Below are 19,938 nucleotides of genomic sequence, written 5' to 3'. Positions count from 1 at the left end.
GAGGGTTCGAATAATCAGTCGATTAAGGCAGCGTCTGGGATCCTCTCGGACGTAGGTTCGAAACCTCGTCACAGCCCTTGTGGATTTGTTCATCCAAATAGTCTTCAGACATCTGTACAAGGAGGTATATTTACGACACCTTCGTGAGACCAATCCCACCTGCATTATGGGTGGAGATAAACAGGAGCTGCATCGTATGGGACAATAGACCTTCTGCAGTTATCTTCATTCTTATGTACTTAACCCACACATAACACCCCCAACCCACTCACACACTCCCTTCCCCCTCTCCTCAACACAACTCTTCCCCCCACTCCTCAACCCACTCACACAACCCCCCCCCCTCCCACTCACACAACCCCCCCCCCCTCCCCCCACTTCCCAACCAATACACACAATGCTAAAATGTTTGGTGTTGACGCTGTTGTATGTGTTTGGAATGCATTGTACTTTTCTTTCAACAAAGATTGAAATTATTTTGACTCCCTCCCCCCCCCCTCACTCTATCCACTCCTCTTTCGCTATCAATTTCGCTACCAATCTCCCTCCATCTTTATCTGCATACTATCTCTCTCCCTCCATACATACATAATTTTCTACCATTCCCACAATTCCTTCCTTCCATCATCCCTCCCTCCCTCCCTCCCTCCCTCCCTCCCTCCCTCCCTTCTCTCTCTTACCTTAGCAAGGAGGCGCTAGGATCTCCCAAACCAGTGTGAAGCCACTCTGCAGAAAAAAATAAATTCACGTTATTCATTAATCTCTCTATTGTATACTACGTAATACTACAACCACAAATGTTGTGTTTATTGATTTTTTATTTTAGTACGGACACCTGCATGCACGTAGTGTACGTACACTTGCATAGTAATGCAGAATTAAATGTGCACTTTGTTAAATACGTCCCTATTTCTGACAACACCGATTGGCTTGCGGCAGTGTTGAGTGTATTAGTGTGTCGGTGGTTGTCTCAGGGCTGGTAACAAGGAAGTTATAATTCTTATAATGCCTGGAGCCTCAGAGCCTTCTTGCTACCCCCTCTAGTGCCTAGTGTTCCTGCCACCCCTCTAGTGCCTAGCATTCCTGCCACCCTCTTAGTGCCTAGCATTCCTGCCACCCCTCTAGTGCCTAGCATTCCTGCCACCCTTCTAGTGCCTAGCATTCCTGCCACCCCTCTAGTGCCTAGCATTCCTGCCACCCTTCTAGTGCCTAGCATTTCTGCCACCCCTCTAGTGCCTAGCATTCCTGCCACCCTTCTAGTACCTAGCATTCCTGCCACCCTCTGGTTCCTAGCATTCCGAACCCTTTATTTCGAAACTAAATAACACTTATTTGGGTTCCGTTTCGCTGAATCTAGAGGCAGGAATCTTGCGAGACCCACTATATCCTTTTAAAAACCTGCTGGCAAATATGTACATAAAACCACACATTTACCACGATAGGTGGTGCTGGAGCACCATATAGCATGGATCCGCCTCCTGATACAACTGTGGTGTCAACGATGGTGTCCTAGATAGTCTCCCGTATCGTTGTTCTTATTTACAAGGGGAAAATATTCGGTGTTTTCGATGTGTTCCAGACTGCGGGTACTGGGTAGCCCTCTTCTCCCGTGGCCGCCACACTGCGTCCTGTCTTATTGCCTCGGCGTTGTCAGCCCGGCCTTCCTCGTTCCTCAAATTCCTGCATTAGTGCGTCTCTGATGCTGCAAGGAATGTTCCCGGAGGGGGTGGGTGCTTGTGGGTGGGCGCTAGTGGGTGGGGGTTAGTGGGTGGGCGCTTGTGGGTGGGCGCTAGTGGGTGAGCGAGGGCGTTAGCGGGCAGTGGCTTGCGGGTGGGTGAGTGGGTGCTTTAGTTGTTGGTTGGGTGGGTAACCAGGGCCGACCTGCCTGTCTTGGAGTTCGCGCGACCTTCCTTTGCATCCTAGCTGCCAGCCCAGGGTGAATCTAGCGTGGGTGTGGACGGGGGTTGGGCTGGAGCTCTTGGGTCCCTCCTCTCAGCCTTGTACCGGTTGATGGTTTTGGTTTGGAGCCCAAGGGGCTCTGCTATATCTACAGCTGGGATGTGTATGGAATCTGTCTCCGCCACTTCACTTTGTAGTGCATTCCAGTTGTTGGGCACTATGGTACTTGATAGTTACTTAAAATGTCCCTGGTTCAAACAGGTATATGATGTTTACCTGCGTCCCTTCGTCCGTCTATCACCCATACTCATTCTGGCCTCTTCATATATACCTTGTCTATTGCCATGATAATTTTGTGTTGATCATGTCTTACCAGGTTTTTTGTCTTCCAATGACGTGAGGCAGCTCGTATTTCTCAGCACGGGAATTACTCCGGTGTGCGTGTAGGGAGCGGTGTGTGTGTGTGTGTGTGTGTGTGTGTGTGTGTGTGTGTGTGTGTGTGTGTGTGTGTGTGTGTGTGTGTGTGTGTGTGCGCGCGCGCATACCCCATTGCATACACATAATGGGGATTGCATACACATAATGGGGACAATGGGGATTATGTGCATACACATAATCCCTATTGTCGAAATTTCCCCTACTATTGACCTTTCCTAGGATACAACCCACAAGAATTACCCGACTCCCGGGTACCTATCTTTATTACTAGTTGGTCAAGTGAAAGAAAACGGGGCGATTCGTTTCGTTCCTGCTTGGGGGATTGAACCTCGGTTGTGAGCCGAGGATGTAGACTACTCTACTGCAGGACCCATATATGTATTTCAGGCAAGTACACGTTCATCCAGATTTTGACTTTTCATGGTGTATGAGTGAGGTTAATAACCAAGTTCCTGGTCTTCCTGGTTACCACCTCGACCATAGAGTGCTGGGGGAGGGGGGAGAGTGGTTGGATGGGGGGTATGAGGGCTGGGGGGGTATGAGTGTTGGGGAGGGGTATGAGGGCTGGGGAGGGGTATGAGGGCTGGGGAGGGGTATGAGGGCTGGGGAGGGGTATGAGTGTTGGGGAGGGGTATGAGGGCTAGGGGGGTATGAGGGCTGGGGAGGGGTATGAGGGCTAAGGGGGGTTATGAGGGCTGGGGAGGGGTATGAGGACTGGGGGGGTATAAGGGCTGGGGGGGGTATGAGGGCTAAGGGGGGTTATGAGGGCTGGGGGGTATGAGGGCTGGGGAGGGGTATGAGTGCTGGGAAGGGGTATGAGGGTTGGGGGGGGGATATGAGGGCTGAGGGTGAGGGATGCTCCAAGGACGATATTATGTCAAGGTGATGGTTTTGGCAAGTAGCAATCTCCTCAACAGGAAATTAAGTCATTATCTCTACATTCCAATTTTTACCCAATTATCAATTATAAAGACATGTATTTCCTCATTTTCCCCTCTTGCCCACTTGTCTTCAGTCGGCTTGTGTCATCTTCGCCACTCTGTGTTTTGTTGTCATATTCCTCCTGTATTTCTTGTCCTGTTTTTTTTTGTCCTGTGTCCATGTTTTATGTTCCTGGTATGTGTTTGTGCGTCAGCATCTTCTTTGTTAAAATATCTCCCTTTTTCTCTAGGCCTCTCTTTTTTTTTTGTCATGCTTTTGCGGGCGTCTCTATTACACATAATTTATTCCTTTCCTTCCATTCCTCTTAATCTATAATATCTACGCGGTAAGGGAATTTGTGCGTTCCGTGGCCTGACATGTGATTTTTGTGCCTTGTCCCCTCCGGTTTGATTTTTCATTGGAGTTGAACTGATGTTGTAAATCTAATCTGAAATGTATCCATTAATGGATTTTTACTCTCTTTAGATCCCTACCTTCCCCTTCACGTACATTTCAGACACCCATTTCTTCCCCTTTACGTGCATTTCAGATACCCATTTCTTCCCCTTCACGTACATTTTAGACACCCCTACCTTCCTCTTACGTGCATTTTAGACACCCATTTCTTCCCCTTACGTGCATTTCACTCATTTCTTCCCCCTCACGTACATTTCAGACACCCCTTCCTTCCCCTTACATGCATTTCAGACACCCCTTCCTTCCCCTTACGTGCATTTCAGACACCCATTTCTTCCCCTTACGTGCATTTCACTCATTTCTTCCCCCTCACGTACATTTCAGACACCCCTTCCTTCCCCTTACGTGCATTTCAGACACCCCTGTTAAGCACTCCCCTTACGTGCATTTCAGACATTCCTTTCTCCTCGACCACAGCCTCCTACCACAACATTAACTTTCTTTTCCCCTTAACTCCGTGTCATAATGCAAAGCCCCAAGCTTTCTTCTCGGTACTCGTAAAGAGTAAAACTAAAAGATTGAGAGAGGAGAAGAGCGAGTAAGAGGAGGGAGTTGAGAGACAGAATGAAGTTTATCAGTCTCCGTGGTGTAGTGGTAAGACACTCGCCTGGCGTTCCGCGAGCGCTATGTCATGGGTTCGTATCCTGGCCGGGGAGGATTTACTGGGCGCAATTCCTTAACTGTAGCCTCTGTTTAACACAACAGTAAAATGTGTACTTGGATGAAAAAACGATTCTTCGCGGCAGGGGATCGTATTCCAGGGACCATAGGATTAAGGACTTGCCCGAAACGCTACGCGTACTAGTGGCTGTACAAGAATGTAACAACTCTTGTATATATCTCAAAAAAAAAAGTGTTATGGGGTAGGCGGGTGGGGGGGAACAGCACTACTTCCGCAGTGCATGCACTCAGTCTCTGGAGTACTGTTAAGCATTCAGGTTACCAGACATATCACTCCCCACCCTCCCAAGATGAACTGGATCAGTAATCACAGGGTGCTTGAGGCGCCGCTGGTCGCCACCCCTCCTTGGAAACCGGTCCCTTGGGGGGGGGGGGTGCTGATATGTCTTATACACGCTTCACTCTGTAGCCAGGTGGTTATATGACGTGCTCAGGCAGCCAGCTGGCTATAGGACGTGCTCAGGCAGCCACCTGGCTATAGGACGTGCTCAGGCAGCCACCTGGCTATAGGACGTGCTCAGGCAGCCAGCTGGCTATAGGACGTGCTCAGGCAGCCAGCTGGCTATAGGACGTGCTCAGGCAGCCACCTGGCTATAGGACGTGCTCAGGCAGCCACCTGGCTATAGGACGTGCTCAGGCAGCCACCTGGCTATAGGACCTGCCCTGGCAGCCACCTGGGTATAGGACCTGCTCTGGCAGCCACCTGGCTGCCTTGTCAGGGCAAGGTGGCAGGGCATGGTCTCTTCTCTTCCCTTACTCTAGTTCCTTCACAGTCACGTAAAACTAAACTTTATAATTCCCCTTAACACATCGACGATGTAAACCCGCGAGATGATGCTGGGAATGTGAATAAGATGATTGAGCAGATGCAGGAAGTTGAGTGAGGTGTGCACAGGTGCACACACACACCTGCTCACTGGCCTCACATCAAAAAAATCTCTACGAAACAAAGCCTAACAAACTGAATGGCTTTAGTGTAAATAAGTGTTGAAAATATGCGCTTACAGCAAGTGAAGATCGTTGGCATTGGTTGCTTAGCCGAGTGAATGTAGGTTAGTAAGCTTATGGCGAGGCTACAAAAAAAGCGTACAAATTATACGCTTGGCAAATCGTGAGAACAAGCTGAATGTTCAGTGGTGTGAGGAGAACAACCCCCGCTGGCCCCCCCTCAACCCAGCCGGCTGGAGATTCTGGCTTTCACATGGAACCGGCCACCACCACCCCCTCGGCCGGTCAAGCCCACCCTGTAGGAATGGGCACAGGGTGCGCCCACACTGGGAACCCCTAAAGAAAAAAAGGAGCCCCATGATAAATAATAAAGGAACACGCGGAGCACATCGCGGTGTCCCGCGCGTGATTAAAATTGCTAACGACACGACAACTATCGCGACGGCGGCTTCCTGGCCGCGCTGGCCTGCCTGCCTAGCCCGATACCTGGGGCCAGATTCACGAAGCAGTTACGCAAGTACTTACGAACCTGTACATCTTTCCTCAATCTTTGACGGCTTTGGTTACATTTATTAAACAGTTTACAAGCATGAAAACTTGCCAATCAACTGTTGTTATTGTTATAAACAGCCTCCTGGTGCTTCGGAGCTCATTAACTGTTTAATAATTGTAAACAAAGCCGCGAAAGATTGAGAAAAGATGTACAGGTTCGTAAGTGCTAGCGTAACTTCTTCGTGAATCTGGCCCCTGGTGGGTAGCGTTGGTACTTTAAACGTCTCCACTGGTACGGCGGTATTTACTAGTACAATGGTATTTACACTGGTACAACGGTATTTACATCCCTACAACTGTGTGTACATATTTAAGAATCATTTTGCACCCACTTATAATAAGAAAAAAAACAAATTTTCGGCAAGTAACTCCGTTGATAACCTAGGTTCATTGTGACAAATCGATGTCCACACTAAATAACCAGAGGCCAAATTCACGAAGCAGTTACGCAAGCACTGACGAACCTGTACATCTTTTCTCAATCTTTGGCGGCTGTGTTTACAGTTATTAAGCAGTTAATGAGCTCCGAAGCACCAGGAGGCTGTTTATAACAATAACAACAGTTGATTGGCAAGTTTTCATGCTTGTAAATTGTTTAATAAATGTAACAAAAGCCGTCAAAGATTGAGGAAAGATGTGCACGTTCGTAAGTACTTGCGTAAATTCTTCGTGAATCTGGCCCCTTGAATCTGCGTGACTCTCGCCTATATCAACCGACTGAATCGTAACTTAATGCATGCTTGCTGCACGGAGCCTGACGGCTGAGTGGACACCGCTCGGGATTCGTAATCCTGAGGTTCCGGGTTCGATCCCCGGTGGAGGCGGAAAAAATGGGCAGTTTCTTTCACCCCAGATGCCCCTATTCACCTAGCAGTAAATAGGTACCTTGGAATTAGACAGCTGCTACGGGCTGCTTCCTGGGAGTGTGTAACAAAAAAGGAGGCCTGGTCGAGGACCGGGCCGCAGGGACGCCAAGCCCCGAAATCATCTCAAGATAACCTCAAGAAGAATATGCTATCCTACCATAGCCTAAACGACCATAACCCAATCTAAACATCCCCCTCACCTATTTTAACGACAAACCTTCGTTAATGACTAACGTCACTGTCAGGAAAATGAAGGTTCAACGCGCGAAATTATCGCGTTATCTTGAGGTTATCTTGAGATGATTTCGTTTTTTTTTTTTTAGTGTCCCCGCGACCCGGTCCTCGACCAGGCCTCCATCCCCAGGAAGCAGCCCGAGACAGCTGACTAACACCCAGGTACCTATTTTACTGCTAGGTAACAGGGGCATAGGGTGAAAGAAACTTTGCCCATTGTTTCTCGCCGGCGCCCGGGATCGAACCCAGGACCACAGGATCACAAGCCCAGCGTGCTGTCCGCTCGGCCGACCGGCTCCCAGGCAAAATTCACGGCGTGGCCGTGAATTTTGCAAATTTTACGATGGCACGCTACACCGCTTCCGGTGTAGCGTGGTACACACACAGGTACACTACTGGAGTGTACCACCACAGGTGCAGAGAGGGGGAGGGAGGGGTCGTCTCCACGTTCACGTTTATTTAAATTTTTGCGTTTTTTTCCATGCGGAAAATACCTTTATTCTCATTTCCTAACCGTACACTAGATAACTAACACACGAACCTTCCATTTCTAACCGGACGGTTCGTTTAGCAGACACACGCTTCCCCTTCTTATCCGAACGCACACGTATTTACATATATATGTATATGTATGTTTATATATATATATATATATATATATATATATATATATATATATATATATATATATATATATATATATAAAGTTACATTGGGTTTGAGAGTAAATAACATGATGTGTTTAAAGTCTTGTAAAGCCACTAGTATGCATAGCGTTTCGGGCAGAAACTTAACTAAATTTAACTAACCTTAACTCACTTAACTAAACACCATTAGCTGTTACTAAACCTGAAACTCCCGAGGTTATCAGTACACTTGCCTCTCCTCCCAGCCTGAGTGTTAGGGGCCCGCGGCCTTGGCGCGAGGGGGCCCTCCTGCAGGAGGCCATTGGCCCCCTGATAAGCATCCCTGAGTAGCCTTGGCCGGGCTGTGTGTGTGTGTGTGTGTGTGTGTGTGTGTGTGTGTTGTGGTCGGGACGTGGAGGGGGGTAGGCTCTTTGCATAGGGGTGGGAAGGTGGGGGGTAAGTAAGTGTATAAGGTGATAAGGGAGATTGATTGATAAAGATTAAGCCACCCAAGAGGTGGCACGGGCATGAATAGCCCGTAAGTGGTGGCCCCTTTTGAGCCATTCCCAATATCAAGAGCTGATACTGGAGATCTGTGGAGGTGCGACTGCACCCTGCGTGACGGGAGAGATTTGGTCTCCCGGACCAAATGGTGACCAAATGGGGGATAAGGGAGGCTGAATGCGAGTAAATGGATAATGAGCTGTAGAGGACACGGCAGAGGTGAGGTGGTGTGGATACGTGGGTGGCTGGTATGCGTTAGGGGGAAAATCAAACAAGAATGAATGAATGAGATTAGGGATAACGGAATTACCAGTAACACAGAGACCAACACCTGCGAGAACGGCAGTGTTACGTCACGATTGGTGTTACAAAACAAGAAACTAAAAACTATCACAACAATAAGGCGACAGGAAAACACTAAATAACAACGGGAGACCAAAATTAGTGACAGAGAAAGGAGATAATAACAGAGGGAAAGAGTAGAGACCCCCCAAAAAAATAGAGAACTAATGACTGAGTTACACTGTGATTACATTAATGTAACGACCTAAATTACCATGCAGTGATGACAGTGATAGTCCTCGTTGACAGCCAGGAATGTGCAGGGGCCAATAATGTGCAGTGTTGGGGGCCTCAAGGCTGGCTCGTGTCGCACATAATGATATGATCAACATTCCAGGGGACGGAGTAGTGTTGATTACAGAAACGGGAGAGAGAAGGGACGGAAAAAGGTAGGGGGAATGAAGGGCGCTGAAGACACTGAAATGAGATGAGGTGAAGGATGCAAGGTGGATAAAGATAAGGGAGGAGGATACAATAAGCACGAGTTACAGCACCGCTCCTGTGCCAGGTAAGTTCACTACGGGCTCACCATAGCCCGTGCTACTTGGAACTTGTTCCGAATAGCTGAATCTTAAAACATTGGGATACAGGAGAACACAGGATGGGTCAAGGTGAGACGTAATGGTACACACTGACCCACATATATATTCGTGCATGTATATGTGTACGTACCACGGGAGACATCTCCCGTCACGCAGGGTGCAGTCGCGCCTCCACAGATCTCCAGTATCTTCTATTGATACTGGTAATGGCTCAAAAGGGCCACCACTTACGAGCTATTCATGCCCGTGCTACCTTTTGGGTGGCTTCATCTTCATCTTAACACATTCACAAAGGAGACATCTCCCGTCACGCAGGGTGCAGTCGCACCTCCACAGATCTCCAGTATCAGCTTTTGATACTGGTAATGGCTCAAAAGAGCCACCACTTACGGGCTATTCATGCCCGTGCCACCTTTTGGGTGGCTTAATCTTCATCAATCATTGTGTACGTACATATACACTCGCACATATCCGCCAGCATCAGCTGTGATCTGCGACATCTCGCTAGAGAGCGGAGAGTTATCACAAATCTCTGTGTTGGAAGCTTATCTTGAGGTTATCTTGAGATGATTTCGGGGCTGAGCGTCCCCGCGGCCCGGTCCTCGACCAGGGCATCCTTTTTGTTACACACACCTCCAGGAAGCAGCCCGTAGCAGCTGCCTAACTCCCGGATACCTATTTACTGCTAGGTAACAGGGGCATCAGGGTGAAAGAAAGAGTTTGCCCATTTGTCTCCGCCTCCACCGGGGATCAAACCCGGAACCTCAGGACTACGAATCCGAAGCGCTGTCCACTCAGCTGTCAGGTCCCCTAGTCTTCAGCCACGTTATCGTCAATCATCATCTGCATGTCACTGTCACTAAGTTGACATAGTGTCATGTCTTGGGACATAGTGTCATCATGTCTTACACCGAAGGACAGGAGACAGCACAAAACTTTTCACTGCCACAAGAAACCTAATCAACATACAACCTTGTAGCCTTCAGGAACTTGGACAGTGAAGTTTTCAGACCATTGGATACTTAGACCAGTTCAAGATTCAGGAGCTCCGGTGTGCAGGTCTCCCCCAGAGTAACACAACGAAGCTGGAGAAAGTCCAGAGGATTGCCACAAGTCCGATCCCTGAGCCGAGAGGACTTTAACGAAATGGAAAAACCTACTGCCTCACCCCTTGCTCTCTCTGTCTCTGTCTCTCTCTCTCTCTCTCTCTCTCTCTCTCTCTCTCTCTCTCTCTCTCTCTCTCTCTCTCTCTCTCTCTGAAGAAACTTGATCTTACAACACTAGGAAAAAGGCTACACAGAGGCCACCTGGTAATGAAATTATTAGTGACAATACCATAGAAAACAAGGATGAGATATTCGAAATAAATATCAGTAGGCTTCTTAGATCGTATGAATTCCTTTTTAAGACGGCTAGCTAAATTTATCCACTATCGCAAGGCGTAACTAAATAGATGACTTGATGCAATTATTAACAATGGCGAAAGGGCACGACTTTCTTAATTCGGGAAAATTGCTTCATTATTACCCAAACGTAACACACACACACACACACTCAGGGCTTTACAATGAAAGACAAACGTTTTCAGGTCAACGTAATTAAATGTTTGTCTCAGCTGACCGCACGTTCATGGACCCCCGCCCCCCCCCCCCCCCGAACCCCCCCCCCCCCCCCGACCCCCCCCCCCGAACCCCACCCCCGAATCCCCCCCCCCCACGACCCCCCCGACCCCCCCCCCCGGCACCTTGTGAAATACAAAATTAACTTGGAAAAAGTGCACAGGTCTGCAAAAAAAGATTTGCTCCTGATTTCAGAGCACTCAAATTCGATGACAGGTTAAGGGAACTAGGTCTTACAACATTAGAGGAGTGAGGAGAAGGAGGGGGGGATATGATCGCTCCATACAAGATAATGAGGGTGAATAGGCAAGGTGGACAAGGACAGTCTTTACATTAAGGTAAAGTTGGCCAAGATGTCGCAGACGGAATCTGCAAACGCAAACGAGTCGAAGAATGGTACGGAAATACTCGAGCCCACAGGGCGCCTGACAGCTGAGTGGACAGCGCTTCGGATTCGTAGTCCTGAGGTTCCGGGTTCGATCCCCGGTGGAGGTGGAAACAAATGGGCTAAAAGTTTCTTTCATCCTGATGCCCCTGTTCATCTAGCAGTAAATAGGTACCTGTGAGGTAGACAGCTGCTACGGGCTGCTTCCTGGGGGGGTGTAACAAAAAGGAGGCCTGGTCGAGGACCGGACCGCGGGGACACTAAAGCCCCGAAATCATCTCAAGATAACCTCAAGATATCCCCATAAGCACAGTAAGGCAAGCTGGTTCAGGTACGACCACCACCAAAATTCCAAGAGATGCTGACGCCACAGGTCGTGTGGCGGAGACTGGGGTCAAGACATCAGGGAGAGAGAGGCAGACCCTCCTTAAGAGAAAGCTACATTCCACACGTCTTACTAACTGCTAATTACCAAGCTGCTTGGATAGTCTTCAGGTGTGATTAAGGAACAGGTATGTCATTTGGGTCTCTTAATCAAAGCTTTGCTACGTTTCTTGTGTAATCATGCTGATGATCTAATACTATAAACTGAAAGTCTGGGTATAACATGAGATTAATTGGATTATATCTTGGGATAGCACGAGTAATAACATGAGCATATCTAGGTATGGTGATATATTGCATACAATTGGGGATGGTATGTATGAATTGGAACATGTTTTGTATAATGCAGGAAATATTTGAATAAATTTGAGTGTTGTATAAATCGCGGAGTATCTTCTGTAGATTTGTAACATATCTTGGAGGTGTATGTGTGTGAATTTTCACAATAAATCTTGATATTTGTATCAATCTTGGGATATCTTGTAACAATCTTGGGATATATTGTATAAATCTTGGGACATCTTGTATAAATCTTGGGATATATTGTATAAATCTTGGGATATCTTGTATAAATCTTGGGATATCTTGTATAAATCCTGGGATATATTGTATAAATCTTGTGATATCTGGTAAAAATCTTGGGATATATTGCCTAAATCTTGAGAATATCAGAATATTTTGTGCAAATTTTAGTTTAGTTTACAAAGAAAACTTGATATATGATATGTGCTATAGAGAAGGGCTTAAGGTTGGTCACGACAAGGGGCCCCAACACGGGCTACCACAGTACCACTTGGACTACCACCTCCACTCTAACGACCCCCTACCACCCTAACTACCCCCTACCACCCTAACTACCCCCTACCACCCTAACTACCCCCTACCACACTAAATACCCCCTCCATCCTATTCTACCACAGCCACCACCAGCAAAACTGCTGAAACTCAGGAGTTGAAAACATATTTTTAGGGGGAGGACGGTGTGGATAGATATAGGTGAAAGATAAAGGGAGAAAAAGGGGTAAGGGAAGAGCAGGAGTAGGAGCTGCTGCTGCTCGAACTCCTGCTGTCACAGGAGCAGAAGCAGGAGGTAATAACTGGCTTCACCTCCGGCCAAGACCACCTCAACACTATATGTACCTGGCAGTCTTGAGTTAATAGCTCACCTGCTGCCTCGCTCTACCCCCTCACCCCTTTCTCTCTCTCTCTCTCTCTCTCTCTGAGATGTGAGAGAAAAGTATTTCAACAGTGTGTTTCACTGTAATCTGCAGTGAGCCACAGGGCCAGGAAGGAGGCTTCTGAATCGAAAGTTGGTGCTTTTTCACTGATGTTCCTGGCCACAGACATGGTCCACAGACATGGTCCACAGACATGGTCCACAGACATGGTCCACAGACAAGGGTCAACTGGTGGTTAATCTACCCACGGCACTTGTGTTGACTTAACATGATAGCATACGTGCTAGTGTGCCCGTGTAAGCTTATATGTGCAGTCTATCTAGGTTAAGTTAAGTAAAGCTATGGATGAGGGAATATCTACACTATTCAGAGCAACAATAATATACATAGCGAGTGTAACTCTGTGCTGGGTGTATGCGTATATATATGTGTGTGTGTGTGTGTGTATGTGTATGGTAGTTTTGTTGTGGCGGCGGGAGGCGGGTATACAAAGGTGTAAAGAATGGGTATGAGTGTGTATGCTCGAGAGCGTTGTACTGTGAATAATGTTGGTATGCCCGAGGGAGGGTGAGGGATGCTACCTCATCTCCAGCTCCCTAACACTCTCCCCTCTCTCCCTCCTCCCCCCCTCTCTCTCTCACCCTATCACCCCTCTCTCTCTCTCTCTCACCCCATCACCCCTCCCACTTCCGTGACCTGCGAGTAAAGGGAAACTCCGGTAACTCTATCCATCATTAGGATCATTATCGTTATCTCCACTACGATAACCACTATACCATCATCACAATCGTTCCCCCACCAACACAACCATACTCACCATTAACCATCACCACCACTACAACCACCATTACCACCTCTAACGCTGTCTATGTAGGATAGATAAACATATACATGTTCAACTGAACATTGTGATTATTCTTGCGTATATCTATCCACGTCTTTAGTAGAAACTAAAACATAATCAAAAAATCCTGGGCAAAGGCGCAGCATCCACTACTCTGTCCCCCCCCCCCCCTACTGTCGGCTGCTGGCCAGCGGAGTGGAGGAGAGAGAGAGAGAGAGAGAGAGAGAGAGAGAGAGAGAGAGAGAGAGAGAGAGAGGACGAAATAATGGAATAAGAGAGGTAAAAGAGTCCGTGAGGCTTGTATAGGAGCGAGAGAAAACCATAGCAGATATCAACCATAGCAGATAGCAGAACCATAGCACACACGGATTTAGGGGGGTCGGGTTCCGGGATAAAAATCTCGGTGAAATTCAGGATGTCACAGACTAAGTAACTTTAAAATGGCAGAAAACTACAGGCAAAAATGGAACAATTTAATTAACTTGAGTATTTTTATACCTGAATTTACTAACAAAGAATTGTACCATTTTCTCCATGGTATTTTCCTGTTTGCATCGCGATGAATTATCAAGTTGTTTTGAACAATTATCATTGTTCATCTGGTGTCACAGAAGGCACGTACTTGTCAAACTTGATAATTGTCAAACGCACGTATCCAGTGATGAACTCCGTGCAAGTCTCTATTGTTCAATCAAATGAGCAAATCCACAAGGGTCGTGACGAGGATTCGAACTTACGTCCGAGGTCATCCCCAGACATCCCTATTGTTTATAGCCAACTTGTGGTGGCTCGCGTGGGCCACATTGTAAACACAATGAACCCAACACCTGGCTAATTATGAGAGAAACGGAGGGGGAAATAATGAGATTAGCTGCGTCACTTGCGTAATAACGGGACGTCCTTAATAAGGAGACTGGTTGCGTCGCTTGCGTATTGCAGAAGCGCCCGTAGTAGGGAATTTGGTTGCGTCACTTGCGTATTCAAACGTTTATTTTGCTTCTCGACGCATCTTTACGATCCACAAACATCATTAATAAAATCAAAATAAACTCTCCGATAATCGCGGTATCTCGGCTGAGAACCTGGGGCCAGATTCACGAAAGCACTTACGCAAGCACTTACGAACGTGTACATCTTTCCTCAATCTTTGACTGCTTTGGTTACATTTATTAAACAGTTTACAAGCATGAAAACTTGCCAATCAACTGTTTTTATTGTTATAAACAGCCTCCTGGTGCTTCGGAGCTCATTAACCGTTTAATAATTGTAAACAAAGCCGCCAAAGATTAAGAAAAGATGTACTGGTTCGTAAGTGCTTGCGTAACTGCTTCGTGAATCTGGCCCCTGGTCACTAAGTTGGATATCATGGCGTAAGTAACAGGCAGGGAATGTGATAACCACTACACCTTGGATATCCTGATCCAGGCATTCGGTATTGGCCCTCTCAGGCGCGTACGCCCACTGGCCAACTGACCAACACTGGAAAGCGATGAGTGAGGGGAAGAGGTTGGATGCTTCGGCAGTGGACAAAGGGGAACAGGTGTAAAGTAGCAACAGTGGGAAACGGGAAACGGGTAGGAAGTAACATCAGGGGAGGCAACGGGAAACTGATTAGACTTAGCAACAGTACAGGAATTATCCTTTTCATCTCGTTTTCTGTCGCATCCTCCTCCGAAATGAGATGTACTGGAGTAAGAAATGAATTATTTATATATTGGTTACCGGTACACACACACACACACACACACACACACACACACACACACGTGTGTGTGTGTGTAGCGTAAACAGGTGGTGTTGTGGGAGACAGTGAGGCAAGGTGATGACTAGCCAAGGCTTTGGTGGAGAGGGGTGGTAATATTGGAGCCTTGGGAGCCATGGTGAATGACCCTCGTCTTCCACTACCACCAGCAAATAAATAGGTGTACACACACACACACACACACACACACACACACACACACACACACACACACACACTGTCGGAGGCCTGGCGGCTGTGAGTGTCTAGTGTTCTGGGATCGTAGTCCTAAGGACCTGGATTCGATTCCTGACAGAGGGAAAAATAAATGGGCAGAGTTTCTTTCACCCCTGATGCTCGTGTTCACGTATTAAGTAAAATAGGTACCCAGGAGTTAGACAGCTGAGTTTGACGAACGGACGGACGGACGGCTGGGCAAGAGAAAGCATGGAGAGGGCCATCAGAGGGCGAAGCCGACGACCCCTTCGGTCAGGCTGGACACGAGGAGGCAAGCCACACTGTACACAACAGTCTGCCCACGTATTTCCAACACCAGCCTAACCCGTGCCAGCCTAACCCATCCTAACGTAACCTGTATACATTCTAAACTAACCCCGATACATCGTAATCTAACGATATATGTGGTTGTGATAATCGGAAAAGGGAGCTTTTATCTTATGTATGATTTGACTCTTTCAGCCTTTCTCATCTGTAAGAGAGGAACTGGAGGAGGTCAAGGTGGTGATTAGTGTATTACTAAGTGCCTGCCTCGAGTGGTTTCCTCTATCGTAGCTAGTAGGTAGTTAATATGGTGTTTAGGGGTTGGGGTGATGGTGAGCATCACTTCCTGCCTCCACAATCACCAGTGTTGGAGGATTGATTGATTGATGAAGATTAAGCCACCCAAGAGGTGGCACGGGCATGAATAGCCCGTAAGTGGTGGCCCTTTTGAGCCATTACCAGTATCAATAGCTGATACTGGAGATCTGTGGAGGTGCAACTGCACCCTGCGTGACGGGAGATGTCTCCCGTGTGGTCAGGGTGTTGGAGGATGACGTCTACACCTCTACATAGGGAAGGAAGCAGGGTGGAAGAGAAGGGGAATTATCAGGAGAACACGCCAACCCATTAGATTGATGAGGATTAAGCCACCCCCAAAGGTGGCACGGGCATGAATAGCCCGTAAGTGGTGGCTCTTTTGAGCCATTACCAGTATCAATAGATGATACTGGAGATCTGTGGAGGTGCGACTGCACCCTGCGTGACGGGAGATGTCTCCCGTGACCAACCCATGACAGTCCATGACGACTATATATCACTGGGAAGTGATCAGGATAAGGATTAGGGATGGAACGGGGGGGGGGGGAAGGAATGGTGCCCAATCACTTGTGGACGGTCGGGGACAAAATATCAGTCGATCGATCAAAAATTGAAAACAACCCGACTGACGAAGAAAGAAAATAATTGACGGTTAATTAAACCTTGAAAGTCAGTCAGAAAATGTTACGACTTAAAAGAAAAAATGTAGCGACTCTGATGCATAGAGCCGTCCATCCCCACCGCCTGGAAGTCTCATGATCTATAGCCAAAAAATATCACAGCTTAAAATGTATTATTTACAATGAATATATATCTTCACCAGAGAGATTAGAGTCATAACAAGAGGCTCAAGTACAGGAATTACCTCCTTGTAACGACCGTCCAAAGATGCCAATCTGGCTCGTTTATTTTCACCGTTTATTCTTACGGAATATGTTTCTTTTATGGCTCAATTTCTTGAGGATTTTTCAAGTTTAAGTGTTTGGGCAACTACTGACTTTTTCACCCGAGTGCATTATGTTTATAGTTGAGGCTTAGGCGCCTGAATGAGTGATCCTGGGCGCCTTCTAGTTTATTATTAGTTGTGTGTGCTCGCCTATTTGTGTCTCCGCAGAAGGGCGTCTAGCTCTTGGGCCCCGCCTCTTTGCTATCAGTAGGCAGGTGCACCTGCTCGAGCACTTATGACGCTGTGATGTATGTGTTCTTAAGTCTGTGGGTGGGACTTGCCTAAGTGTTTATGTGCGTGCGCATGTGCGTGTGCATACGGTGTGTGTGTGTGTGTGTGTATGTGGGGGGGGAGGTCAGGTGGGGCTGTTACCTTGTACACAAAAGTCAGTGCTTTTGTTGACACATTTTATATTCTCTAGGTCTGTGGGAACTGACCTGTGAGATTTATATTTATTTAATTTATATGAATTTATATTTACGTTAATTTATATACTTCGATAGCAATTTGTATAATGTTAAGTGGACTGTATTTCTGCAATAATCTCATAATCTCACAAATCGATCCTCTACACATTAGGGGGGGTTTATATTACACATATGCAGCCAATCAAATTACAGTAATAGCTACATACATTGATGAGGTTCCTTCTCTTATAGTACAGCAGGTTAGTCCACCAGGTATAACTAGAGTGTAGACACCAAATTATCCTCTTTGAGGTAGCTTCTATCACCCAGTAACTGGTGCACATAATCTTGCATCCTCGTCTTGACCTGTCAAAAGTGCGCTAGCTGTGAAGCCAGAATCCTATATATGACAAGCTATATCAGAGAAAACACTACATGGAACATGAGGACCTGGCTTAATTACCTTTAGTTTGAGGCTTCCATGTGATCTAACCGGATAACCCTACCCAATGACATTAATGGCCACTAATGATAGATAATGGGTTTCGGATAGACACTTAACTTGAATTTGTAGACAGCGTGTTGATAATGGTACACTTTTGGGTTCCATAACACTACGTCCAAGTAAATTTAACAGGAGCCGAATTTGCTCCCGTGTGAGCCTCTGGTCTAGTATAACAACAATGGCTGCCCTCCTTCCTCACTCTGACGCCTGGCTTACATTGTCCAGATTTCAGAACGTGATAGAAGGGTCACATTTACTCTACTTTAATATTGATAATTAAGTTAATTTATATAAGATGTTTTTATGATGGTAAAGTACAAAGACTAATGTATTTAAGAATAATTCCCAGCAGAATAGCTGGTGAATTATAATAGTATGTGGTGATGATATCCCGTTTTCTTTAGACGGTAATTCCACTACAAGTTACGTTTTCTATGGTTAACTTGTTTATACAATACAGCTATTATCAGTATGATATTAAATGCTGTCGGATTTTCCGACATAATTCCCCAGGGGGCTGCTCACGGGTCGAAGTCCTATTTAGAACAGACGAACACCGATACTCCTCCTTCGAATTATTAGATTAATTTGATGTTAGTAGTTAGTAATCACACATTTGTGTGTCTGTTCGTACAGGACGGATGTCCCGTACTAGAGTTGTAGGGGTTAGAAGTCTAATGCGATTTCATTTCCCTGTCAACTCTTGAAAGGCTAATATTCAAGCCTTATTACATATTATTTAACCCAGAAGACTGGATGTGATCAAGTACTACAGTCAAGTATGATTCAGGGACTGCAGTGAGATCAGTGACCTTAGATATAACTTGAAGTTTCTTCAGGTAACTGGTCACTGATATATAAACACTGAGGCCCATGGAATACATCTTGATTAAATAATAAATGTATCAAATCAGTCATCAAATTTATTAGGGTTTAATTTAGTTAATTGATTCAGAAGATTGAATAGCTCATCATTAAAGTAAAGTATGGTTCTGAGACTGCAGTGGGTTCAGTGACATTGGTCGCAGTGACTTGTAGCTGCTTAAGCTACTGTTCACTGATTTGCCACTGAGGCCTCATGAACTCATCTTCAGCTTCAAATGATGATACTAACATCAACCTCTGTTACTATAGTCAGCTGTAATCTCCTTAGTATAATGCTACTGGAGAAATATAATCAGCTGACAAATTTAGTTTCTATTGGTATTGTTTATCTGCAGGCATAGGTCTCCTCAGGCTTGATACTGGGCCTGAGAGTAATTTACCTCCTGCAGAGTTTAACATGGTTATACCCTGATATTTAGTAGGGCTACCGATGAATCGATGACAATAGTCTGTCCCTACAAGGAGACCGAAGTCGGTGAGGTGATCAGACTTAATATTATCTGCCAATTTTATTCCTCTATTTCTCAGGAATTTGGCTGTTGCTCTCAGACCTTGAACTTGTAGGTCTACTGGTATTTTGTCCACCACAATGGCTTGTACTCGACAGACGTACCTGCCTAAACGTACTGATGGTTGTACCACCTGGTAGACTTGAGGTCCTGCATCTGTTACAAACCCTGAGATGTTGAATGACGTCTGGGCTACAGGCCTTAATTGTAATTCATCTGCCAGCTTTTTAGTGATATATGTTCTCTGGGATCCTTGGTCAAACAACCCACGGGTATGGACCTTGGCCCTCTTATTCAGGATGGTAATTTGGGCAGTAGGCAAAGTCGTATTACCTTTAGACTTTGCCGAATGGACACTCTTTGTTGGTTGCACCTTGCAGTACTGTACTGAGGTGGGAATGCTATCTTCCACCTTGGGGTTTGGAGACGTTGTTTTGGTGTCTCTGCATAATGCTGCATGGTGCTGACCTTTGTTACACCTATTACAGGTGTGTAATTGGGTCTCACAGTCGTTGATGTTATGTTTCCTGAGGCACCTCGTGCAATGTTGCAAATCTTTGAGTCGCTCAACACGGGCGTCACTATCAGGAAAATTAGGGCAGTGGTACATTGAATGTTTCTCATTGCAGAACAAACATGTTCCATAGCTTCCAGTACCCTTTGGTGTCACGTTCTTGGGTGACACA

At 46.4% G+C, this 19,938-nt stretch overlaps 2 protein-coding genes across 3 annotated transcripts in view; one reads left to right on the top strand and one right to left on the bottom strand.

The window, feature by feature from the left end:
* Positions 1-19,938, top strand: part of LOC123745051 (unconventional myosin-IXb) — a 327,701-nt gene that overhangs the window by 23,862 nt on the left and 283,901 nt on the right. The gene's annotated exons all lie outside the window — the stretch shown is intronic.
* LOC123745052 (serine/arginine repetitive matrix protein 2) overlaps positions 1-19,938 on the bottom strand; it is a 166,709-nt gene that overhangs the window by 25,958 nt on the left and 120,813 nt on the right. The window contains exon 3 of one of the 2 annotated variants that reach the window (XM_045725338.2): positions 681-726. The exons of the other annotated variant lie outside the window; for it this stretch is intronic. The gene's annotated coding sequence lies outside the window, so the exon portion shown is untranslated. The remainder of the gene's footprint in view (positions 1-680; positions 727-19,938) is intronic. 2 annotated transcript variants of the gene reach the window in all.

Source organism: Procambarus clarkii, chromosome 57, assembly GCF_040958095.1.
Source record: "Procambarus clarkii isolate CNS0578487 chromosome 57, FALCON_Pclarkii_2.0, whole genome shotgun sequence".
Taxonomy (NCBI): domain Eukaryota; kingdom Metazoa; phylum Arthropoda; class Malacostraca; order Decapoda; family Cambaridae; genus Procambarus; species Procambarus clarkii.
Note: the sequence above shows the minus strand (reverse complement) of the source record. Positions and strands in the feature narration are given on the sequence as shown.